Source organism: Eulemur rufifrons, unplaced genomic scaffold, assembly GCF_041146395.1.
Source record: "Eulemur rufifrons isolate Redbay unplaced genomic scaffold, OSU_ERuf_1 scaffold_261, whole genome shotgun sequence".
Lineage (NCBI taxonomy): Eukaryota > Metazoa > Chordata > Mammalia > Primates > Lemuridae > Eulemur > Eulemur rufifrons.
The window spans coordinates 15,955-27,253 of NW_027183043.1; the positions used below are offsets into that span (position 1 = coordinate 15,955).

At 43.6% G+C, this 11,299-nt stretch overlaps 1 pseudogene; it reads right to left on the bottom strand.

Moving 5' to 3' along the window:
* Positions 1 to 282: 282 nt before the first annotated feature.
* LOC138380051 (U4 spliceosomal RNA) lies at positions 283 to 361 on the bottom strand (annotated as a pseudogene).
* Between the last annotated feature and the right edge of the window lie 10,938 nt (positions 362 to 11,299).

Sequence of the window (11,299 nt, forward strand, 5' to 3'; positions counted from 1 at the left end):
TCATGTAGTTTTCTTTTTAAATAGTTAATAACAGATAAATTGCATCGATTACATTTTATGTGGAAATTTCCAATAGACACAAAAGTAGAAGAAAAAAAGTAACGATTTTTGATGTCTCAGCTTCAATAGTTGTAAACACTAAACCGGTTCTGCTTCATCTATAACCCTGCCATGAATTGGCTATAGCATTGCTGAGAAAAATCCCAAGCACTGTATTACTTAACCCATAATGACTTCAGTATGGACCTCTGACACGTGACACTTTATTTTATTTATTTACTTATTTATTTGTTTATTTTTGTAGCAATAATCACGCCTCGGATAAACCTCATTGGCTGTGATACTGACACTATGCAAAGCTAACACTTTTATAGATAGAGCCACCATGCCATTGTCACATGTAAGAAATAGCCCATAGTATGATAGCTATTATCACACGTAACAAATAGCCCATAATAAGTTAGCCATGTCTCTCCCCTCCAAGTGTTTTTCACACTATTGCGCTGAAATGTCGGTGTGTCCTAGGGCGCGTACTCTCAAGCCCCCGGGGGCAGAGAGAAGGATGGATGGGTGTGTAGACACACGAGGGGCAGCGGGACAAACCTGTGTCAATGGCTCAGTTTCCAGACTGTAGCCCCCAACTCACAACAGCAGCCAGGGGAAGGGGGCTCTGAGCACACCGCCGTCCCCTCCCAGGGACCCCATTCTGTGGAACTTTGCCCTTAACCTCAGCGGAGGTGGGGGAGGGGTGGGAGGGGGAAGGACAGTCGATCTGTGACCATCTGCAGCTCCCTTCCCCCACCTTTTCCCACTGTCATGCCCAAACCCCCGCACCCATCACCCCATCCCTGCCTGGGCCACACAGCACCCTCCCCTGGGCCCTTCGGAGAAGGGACTAAAAGCCAGAGGTGACCTCTCCTTGATGTTTTCTGGGTCGAAGCGGGAGGGGTCACAGACCTAATTAGAATGGAAGGACTTTTATCTTAGAATATATATCTAATTAGAGTGGAATTAGATGTATATTCTAAGATAAAAGTCAAATTTGGTTTTTTTGCCTTTGGAGTTCTTATTTACACTTTTTATTGAAAAGATGCGTATTTATAGAAAAAATACAAGTAAGCAAAAGTAAGAAAGGAAAATCCTACATCATCACAGCATGTCAAAATAAACATTGTTAACATTCTCTCACATGCACTTCCAGGTTTTTAATTTATATGTAATCTTTTTATGTGTGAAAACTTTTATTGACATCCAAATGAATTCCATTTGTATGTACTTTTCTGCTTAAAATGCTACGTTAAACACAAAGAAGCCACGAGAAGATGCTCAACATCATTGGTCACTAGGGAGACACAGATCAAACCACGGTGTGGTGCCACTTCACAGCCCCTAGGACGGCTAGAATCTATTATGAAAACGGGAAAATAACAAGTGTCGGCAGAGAAATAAGAAGCCTCACACCTTCCTGGTGGGAACGTAAAATGATGCAGGTTCTGTGGATAACAGTTTGGAGGTTCATCAAAAGTGAAGCACAGAACTGTCCTATGACCCTATCCGAATACAGTATATTTCACTGCTAGGTATAGACTCAAAAGAATTGAAAACAGGTGTTCAAACAAAAAGCTTGTATGCAAATGTTCATGGCAGCCCTAATCACAATTGCCAAGAGGCGGAAGCAATCCAAATAGGCACTGAGTGTTCCTATCTCTCCGCATCCATGCTAATATTTATTGTTTCAGGACGTTTTGATAAAGGCCATTCTCACTGGAGATAAGTGATATCTCATTGTGGTTTTGATTTGCATTTCCCTGATGATTAGAGATGTTGAGCATTTTTTCATACGTTTGTTGGCCATCTTTCTGTCTTCTTTTGAAAAGTTTCTGTTCATGTACTTTGTCCACTTTTTGATAGGGTTGTTTGATTTTTTCTTGCTGATTTTCCTGAGTTCTAAGTAGATTCTAGTTATCAGCTCTTTATCGGATGTGCAGCATGCAAATATTTTCTCCCATTCTATAGGTGGTCTGTTTGCTCTCATGATAGCTTCTTTGGCTGTGCAGAAGCTTTTTAATTTGACCAGGTCTCATTTATTTATTTTTGTTGTTGCTGTGATTGCCTTTAGGGTCTTCTTCATAAATTCTTTGCCTAGGCCAATGTCTAGAAGAGTATTTCCAACGTTTTCCTCCAGAATTCTTACAGTTTCACTCCTTAGGTTTAAGCCTGTTATCCACCATGAGTTGATTTTTGTGAGAGGTGAAAGGTGTAGATCCTGTTTCAGTCTTCTACATGTGGCTATCCAGTTTTCCCAGCACCATTTATTAAATAAGGATTCTTTTCCCCAGTGTATGTTTTTGTCTGTTTTGTCAAAGATTAGATGGCTATATGAGGATGGTTTTATATCTGGGTTCTCAGTTCTATTCCATTGGTCTATGTCTCTGTTCTTATGCCAGTACCACGCTGTTTTAGTTACTATTGCCTTATAGTATAGTTTGAAGTCTGGTAAATTGATGCCTCCCATTTTGTTCTTTTTGTCTAGGATTGCTTTTGCTACATGGGGTCTTCTCTGGTTCCATACGAAGTGTAAAATTATTTTTTCTATATCTGCGAAAATTGATGTTGGTATTTTAATAGGGATTGCATTGAATCTGTAGATCACTTTGGGTAGTACAGACATTTCAACAATGTTGATTCTTCCCATCCACAAGCATGGTATGGTTTTCCACCTGTTTACATCCTCTGCTATTTCCTTCTTTAGTGTTTCATAGTTCTCCCTATAGAGGTCTTTTACCTCCTTAGTTAAATATATTCCTAGGTACTTTATTTTCTTTGTTGCTATTGTGAAGGGTATTGAGTCTTTGATTTGGTTCTCAGTTTGACTGTTTTTGGCATATATGAATGCTTCTGATTAGTGTGTATTGATTTTGTATCCTGAGACTTTACTGAATTCATTTATCAATTCCAGGAGTCTCTTGGAACATTCATACACTGCTGGTGGGACTGCAAACTGGTGCAACCTCTGTGGAAAGCAATACGGCGATACCTCAGAGAGATACAGGTAGGTATACCATTTGATTCAGCAATCCCATTACTGGACATCTACCCAAAAGAACAAAAGACATTCTATAAAGAAAACATCTGCCCTTGAATGTTTATGGCAGGACAATTCACAATTGCAAAGATGTGGAAACAACCCAAGTGCCCATCAATACATGAGTGGATTAATAAAATGTGATATATGTATACCACGGAGTACTATTCAGCTATGAGAAACAGTGGTGATATAGCACCTCTTATATTTTCCTAGATAGAGCTGGAACCCATTCTACTACGTGAAGTATCCCAAGAATGGAAAAATAAGCACCACATGTACTCACCATCAAATTGGTTTTAACTGATCAACACCTAAGTGAACATATAGGAATAACATTCATTGGGCGTTGGGAAGATGGGAGAGGGGAGGAGGGGATTGGTATATACATACATAATAAGTGCGATGCGCACCGTCTGGGGGATGGACACACTTGAAGCTCTGACTCAGGGGGAAGGAGGGGCAAGGGCAATATATGTAACCTAAGCATTTGTACCCCCATAATATGCTGGAAAAAAAAAGATATTTTCACCAGTCTGCTAGAAAATAGGAAAAATAAAAACAATGCAGTCAATTTTCCATTAAATTAAATTTACTCAACTTAAAAAATACATATATATAATTATTTGATCATTTTCATTATAAAAATATGTCAAAAAAGACTATATAACATATGTATAGAATAAATAATACAAATGAAACATACACTTATATACCCACCATCCAACGTAATGACAGAACATTACCAGAACCTTTGATGTCCGTTGTGTATTCCTCCATAATCATAACCCTCAGTCTTCCCCCATAAGTTACCACTATCCAGGATTTTGTTATAGATTTTCACCATCTATATAAAAAAAAAAAAAAAAACAAATAGGCACTGAGAGATAAATGGGTAAACAAAGTGTCCTCCATCCACACAAATTAGCCATAAAAAAGTAATTTTTCATATTACAACGTGGGTGAACCTTGAACATATTAAACTGTAGGAGAGAAGTCAGTCATGAAAGTTCACATACTTTATGATTTGTTTATATAAAATGTCCAGACTAGGCAAATACATAGAGACAGAAGGCAGATTGGTGGTTGCCAGGAGCTTGGGGAGGTGGAAATGGGAAGTAACCGCTTCCTAAGCAAAGAATTTCCTCTTGGAATGATGAGAATGTCCTGGACCTAGATAGTGGTGAAGGTTGCACAACATTGTGAACTTACTAAATGCTATGGAATTGTACATCTTAAAATGCTTAAAATGGTTAGTTTTATGTTATGTGGTTTTATTTCAACAAAAAAAAAATGCTATTTTATTTTTTGTTAATCTTGTCATTCACATAGGAATATGTCATAAACATCTTTCCGTGGCATTAAATCATCTTATGAAATATTATTTGGCTGTCTTTAAAATATTTGTGTTAAGTATTCAAGGCACCCTTTATTTTTTAGAAAGATGGCATTAGGTTAGGAAACAATTTAAAAGTGCTTTGTCTCACTTTTGAGGAATTCTCTGCATACACACTGATGGCTTGAGATATCTTTGTCAATTACAAATTGAGTTACTCTTCATCAAATAATGTTGGGGTAGATACGTCATTTTTGTAGCAATAGATGCACAAATATTCATAGTAGATATGGGTGTGGTGAGACACATTTCACAGAACAGGTATGGCCTGGAGACTCCACAGACACTGACTTTTTGGTTCTATTAACAGAGGTAGACCACTGAGAAGGGAGAAGGTGATACTCCAGCTCCCCCAGGTAAATATGTCGATTTCTTCCTCACACTGGTTTTATGGATTGGAGAGATTAACTCACTTGCTTAAGGTCAGTGGTAGGTGGAGTTGGAGTGAATGTGATCAGTGTGGCTTCAGAGGTCATGCCTTAACCTGCAGAGAAAGTGGTTTTCAAAGGGGGTCTCAGCGCTTGGCACATCAGATCACCTGGGAACCACTTAGCAGATTGGACCCTTTGACAGATGGTGCCTAAATTTTCAACTGTAGTAATTTCACAGGAAATACATTCACTCATGTACAAAATAAAATTCACCCAGTGAGAAATATGAATGCTACATATAGCCTTCATTTGCCCAGTTTCTTCTTCATCATAAAGATAAACACTTGTACTTTTATGTAGCCTTTCATAGTATATTTAGGCAAATAATCTGTGTAATTAATCACCCTCTGTATCATCTTATAATTATATTCAAATTTTCATAAATAAAGTTTGTAATATTTAGTACTCATTTCTGAGCACAGATGGGCCACTTTTTCTCACCAGTTAAAGGATCTGTGAATTGTTTTCAGTTTTGAATAAAACTGCTATGAATATTTGTGTGCAGATTTTCATGAGAACTTGCGTTTTCATAGCTGTCATAGTGGAATGGATGGATCATATTATAAATGCACTTTTGACATTCTAAGAAACTGCCAAACCATTCCTAAAGTGCTGTCATTTTTAATCCCTGTCAATAATGTCTGCAAATTCTAGTTCCTCCACGAACTCACTGGCACTTGGCGGTGTCAGTTTTTTTCCAGCCATCCTTATGCGTGTGCGCTGGTGTATCACTGAGACTTTAATTTGCATTTACTGATGAATTATGGTGTTGAACACCTTTTCATGTGCCTATTGGCCACTTGTATATCTTCTTTGGTGAAGTGTCTATTCAAATCTCATGCCCATTAATTTTCCATAGGTTGTTTACTTTCTTATTGTTGGATTCTGAGACTTCTGTATACATTTTGCATACAAGCCCTTCGTCAGATATGTGATTTGCAAGGGTTTTCTCCCAGTCTGTGGCTGGTCTTTTCATTAAGTTTCTTTCATACAGCAAAAGTTTTAAATTTGTATGAAGTATAATTTATCAATTTTTTCCTTTTATGAATTATGTTTACACTGTTACATGGGAGAACTCTTTTCCTAACCAACAGTCACAGTCATTTTCTTCTATGTTTTCTTCTAAAAGTTTTATAGTTTTAGATTAACATTGAATTCTATGATCTCTATTTAGTAAAATTTTGTGTAAGGTGTGAGGTAAGGTTTGACTTATTTTTATTTCTTAAATTGATCATATTTATTTTTATTTGTTTATTCATTGTTTTTAATTATTGCATGTGGGCATCCAATTATTCCAGCTTCATTTTTGAAAAGATTATTCTTTTAGTGTTCAAATGGCTTGCAGGTTTGTAAAAAATCAATTGACCAAATTTGGGTGGATGTATTTCTGAACTCCCTGTTATGGTCCATCTTTTGCCAATACCGCATAGTCATGGTTACTATGGCTTTATATAATAGTATGCCTTGAAAGGGGTAATTAGCATGCTTTAAGTATGTTTTTTCTTTTTTTTTTTTTTTTGAGACAGAGTGTCGCTTTGTTGCCCAGGCTAGAGTGAGTGCCGTGGCATCAGCCTAGCTCACAGCAACCTCAAACTCCTGGGCTTAAGCGATCCTACTGCCTCAGCCTCCCGAGTAGCTGGGACTACAGGCATGCGCCACCATGCCCGGCTAATTTTTTCTATATATATTTTAGTTGGCCAGATAATTTCTTTCTATTTTTAGTAGAGACAGGGTCTTGCTCTTGCTCAGGCTGGTCTCAAACTCCTGACCTTGAGCGATTCACCTGCCTCGGCCTCCCAGAGTGCTAGGATTACAGGCATGAGCCACCTTGCCCGGCCTGTTTTTTCTTTTCAATTAATTTTTGGCTATTCTATGTCGTATGTATTTTTATGTAGATTTTATAATCAGCAGGTCTATTTCTACAAAAGGACCTGCTGGGATTTGGGCTGAGATTTCTTTGAATCTGTAGATCAATTGAAAAAGAATTAACATCTTCACGATATTGAGTCTTCCAATCCATGAACATTGTATACCTCTCCATTTATTTATGTCTTCTTGCATTTCTTTCATCAATGTCTTGAAGCTTTCACCATGAGGATCCTGCATGTATTTTGTTGAATTTACAGCTGAGAATTTCACTTTTTCTGGTGCAGGAGACTAAAAAAATTTATAGTTTCAAACATTTACTTTCACATTGCTTATACTATTTTACATGGTAGGGGTTGGCACACTTTTCCTATAAAGGGCCATGTAAATATTTTAGGCCTTGGATGTCCCTTCTGGTTCCTTCTCCTTCTTTTCCTTTTATAATCTTCTAAAATATAAAAACCATTCTTAGCTCATAGACCATAAAACACAGGCCGTAGGCCATATTTGGTCCATAGACCACAGTTTGCTGACCCCTGGAATACAGAAATGGAATTGAGTTTTGTATGTTGGCTGTGTGTCCTGCACTCTGTTGCGTCATTGCCACTGGTTTACAGATAATGCCGCTATTTCCTCATTGTCAAAGAAATTTCTATGGGCTTCACTTTCCCAGCAGCTGCTGCTCCACATCCTTGCTCCACGATGCAGCAAACTCCTTCAAAGAGTCACTTACACGTCAGGGTGTCAGATTCTCCTCTCCCACTCCGACAGGCTTTGGGATCCCCGAGGGGAGTGATGGCGAATGGACGAGAGAGGGAGCGGGGACACTTGACGTCTGTGGGTCCCCGGGACTCTGCCGCACCTGAGTGTGCAGTTCTCAAACCACACCCAGGCCTGGTCCCGTCAGGGGCTTCCCTGCGGGGGGTCTCCTTCCTCTCCTGAGTGTGAAGGCCGCTCCCTCTTCTGCTGGATGGTTTGGGGACAACGGGCTCTAAGCAGTCTGGTCTCCATTAGTTCAATGTCTGTGTGTTTGTTTTTGTGACATACGTGAGCATGTGCCTGTGTGTATGTTAGTGTGTACGATATGTGCATGTGTGGGTTCACGTGTGTTTGTGTGCATGTGTGTGTGTGCTTACATACTGTGTTGGAGCGTGACTGTGGTGTGTGCACGCGTGTGTGTGTGTCGGTGTCACTGAGCGGCTGTAACAGGCCACACCGGCTGTGCTCCTGCTCACCACTGGAGCTGATGTCAGAGCCCCTGCCCTGTCCCCAGGTCTGACCCTGGGGACAGGGCAGGACATTCTGGAGAAATAACACCCTTGGAAGCGGCCCTGAGTAATGGCGGGTGGGTGTCGGTGGATCGATGCCTCTGTCCCCTCGCTCTGGGATGACTCCGAGGTGCGTGTCCTGTGCTGTCTCCCAGAGGCACCAGGCAGGGCCGAGCCCCTGCTGCCCACAGTGGACGTTCCTCTAATGAGTCCCCCTGACTGCTGGGTTTTCCTTCCCATCTCGCTTCCCCGCTGCCCTACTGGTGTTTCCTGGGATTGCCTCCCGGTTGAATTCTTGTCTTAGGGTCACCTCCAGATGAAATATTTGCATTCGAATCTTTGCATCAGGATCGACTTCCAGGGAACCCAAGGGAAGGCACGCACGTCAGCTCTCTCCTCTAATCTCCTTCAGCCTATCATCGTGTCCTGTTCATGGACGAGGACTATGATGCTCAGAGTAGGCAAGTCACCTTCCCAAGGTCACACAACCGACCAGTGGCAGAGTCCGGCTTTGACCATGGCCTGTCTGTCCCCAAACTGGGCACTCGCTCCTCTCCTGAGAGACTCCTCCCTGCGAAGGGCCACAGGAATGCATGAGGGATGTTCGAAGCCAGGAAGTTTCCTCATGTTTGTGCCAGAGGGTCCCAAGGTCATGGCTGGTGCCCATGTCCCTGTTCTGCCATCAGAGTAATAAAGCCAAGCACGCTGGGTACCGACTGTGTGCTGGGGATGCTTGTTGTAAGCACTTTCCTCATTTCAACTCATTTAATTGTCACAGTCACCTTGTTATTAGCCCCCATTTTCAAGTTAGAAAACTGAGGCACAGAGAGGTATGGAGACTGGCCCAAAGTCACACAGCTGTTCTGAATTTGAACCAAGCTGTCTGTACCTGGAGTCCTTGTTTTTAACCACAACCCTCTCTGCTTTCTTACCAATCACGTAGATTGAGTCCTACCATGTGTCAGGCATGATGCTAAGCAATTTCCTTTAAAAATATAATTTACAATTATGTAGATCAGTAAGTATAACTAAAAATGCTATACAGCTTTTGCATAAGAAAAGGAAACACTTGGTAAGTGTAGGCCTTTATAAGCAAAATTCTACCTTCCACTCCCCCTTCCCATTCCAACAGCTGGAGTAGTTTTTCCTTTATGCCTGTACAAATGCCAACGCCCACAAGATTGGTTTGTCTGGGAGTCCCCTCACTTTGGGGAATGTGGCAGTGGGGTCCTGGCAGGGATCTCAAAATGGGCTGAAGGAGGGGGTTGAAGAAGGCTGTGGGCAGCGTCCAGGGAAGCCGTGGGGGAGGGGGAAGCCCCCTGGGGTAGCATCGTCCAAGAGCTGTCTCCACCGCCAGGGCCGGGGGTCCAGGGAGCAGCTGTTCCTGGAACCCAGAGAGAGTCGCTGTAGCTCCGAGGAAAGCAGAGGACAGAAGCCCCCTCTGACCAAACCCCGCCCTCCTGATTTGAGTCGAGGCTGCGGCAGGTGCCCACAGACCCCTGCAGAGTCCCACTGCCCACAATGGGTCAGCCCCACCTCCGAGAGCCGGCAAAGCCTGGGGTTCCCTCAGCGCCTCTGCCCTGGGCGGTCCCCTTGCTGCTGGCTAAGCAGACGCTCGAACAAAGAGGAAAATTCCCTCTCTCCTCCTGCAGGCTCCTCTGCTCCTTTCGTGCTTGGGGTCCCCTCCCTCAGTTCTGGATGAGAAACACCCTTTCCCCCTCCACAGGGATGGTCTCTGTGGACCCCACCCTGAGTCCTTCCTTTCTGGGGCTGGGGCTGCTGGGGCGGCCCTGTTGCCAACTGCTCAGCACTGACACCAACCAGGGGTCCCGCCTGGGGAGGTGGAGACCAAGTACTCTGGGTCTGCTGGACTTTTCTGACGCTTTCCTTGGGCCACGGTTCCCCAAACCAGCTCATGTGGTCTCCTGGTACCTCTGCCAAGACACTGGCAGCCTCCCCCAGTGGATCTGGCCCTGGCCGTGCCTTCAGGGGCTGGTTACCTCTCCTGGTTTGTATCGCCAGAAATAGAATGCAGCAAGGAGGATTTGAGGCTCAGAGAGGGCAAGCGACTTACCCAGGGACGCACAGCCGGCCAGTGGCAGAGCATGGATTTGAACTCAGCTCTGCTGAATCCAGAACTTGTTCCCCCCTGACGTATGAGGAAAGGAAATGAGAAACCGCAGCCAGCGTGCAGCCCGCACGCTTGTCCTGGAGAGACTCCAGGCTGACTCCGGGGAGGTGTGTCTTCTTGGCGACACAAAATTTAATGTTTTAATGTTTAAATTTATAGCAGCTCAGTGTGAAAACAAAGCAACGGGGACGTGTAGGAAATGAAGTGTGTGTACTCCAGTTCTACGTCCCTCCCTTCCAATGTGATATGTGAATTCTTCTGGAATTTTGATACAAATGTGCACACACAGACACACACAGGCACTGACACATTTTATATAGAGATGGGAATATCACTCACGTATCATTTGAGATTGGCTTTTCCCTGCTCCCTCTGCTTTGCTGGTGCAACACTTGCTAAGCCCTGTGAAGCTTCATCAGGCCCATTTTGCAGACGTGAATACCAAGGCTTATAAGCTGATGGGTCCTGGCTGAGGCTGGTCACGCAGAGTGACCTCCACTGCTGCTCTGACTCACTTGCCCACTGCCTGCTTTCGGGTGGGGTGGGAGGGCCCTTGGAGAGAAGCACCAGCCTCCGTCTTCCCTAGGTGACCCCCCCCCCACAGCACTCGCTGGGGACATGGCGTCAGTCAGGATGTGTGATTTGGCAGCTGAGAAGTTCCTTGTTGGATGAGAAACCACTGGAGAGACTCCAGCTTCCTGAGGCTGAAGAAATCCCTGCCTGAGACTTCCTGCTTCCCAAGCTGGTTCGCTTTCTGCCTCCTGCCCCCTGGTCTGGGATCCATGCGCTGGACCTCCCCCTTGCCATGGCTGCAGACACCTGCTGGGCTTTGAAGGAATCTCTGATACCTGCTTCTGGATTGGATAATGGGCCAAATTTTTCTTCCTTGGCTGGTTTCCCCAGGGACACCGACTGCCATCAGGGCATGGGTGTTGCAGGAGCAAGGACACACTGGCTTGTGCACACCACTGGGCACGTCACCCCTTGGTCAAGGAGGTCCTTTCAATCACACAGCCCTCACCCCCTCTTCTTTTGCCTCCCACTCAAGGACGCCTCCTCCTGGAAGCCCTCCTGTCTCTCTCACTGTGTGTTCTTGATTCTCTATGTGGCCATGGCCCCTCT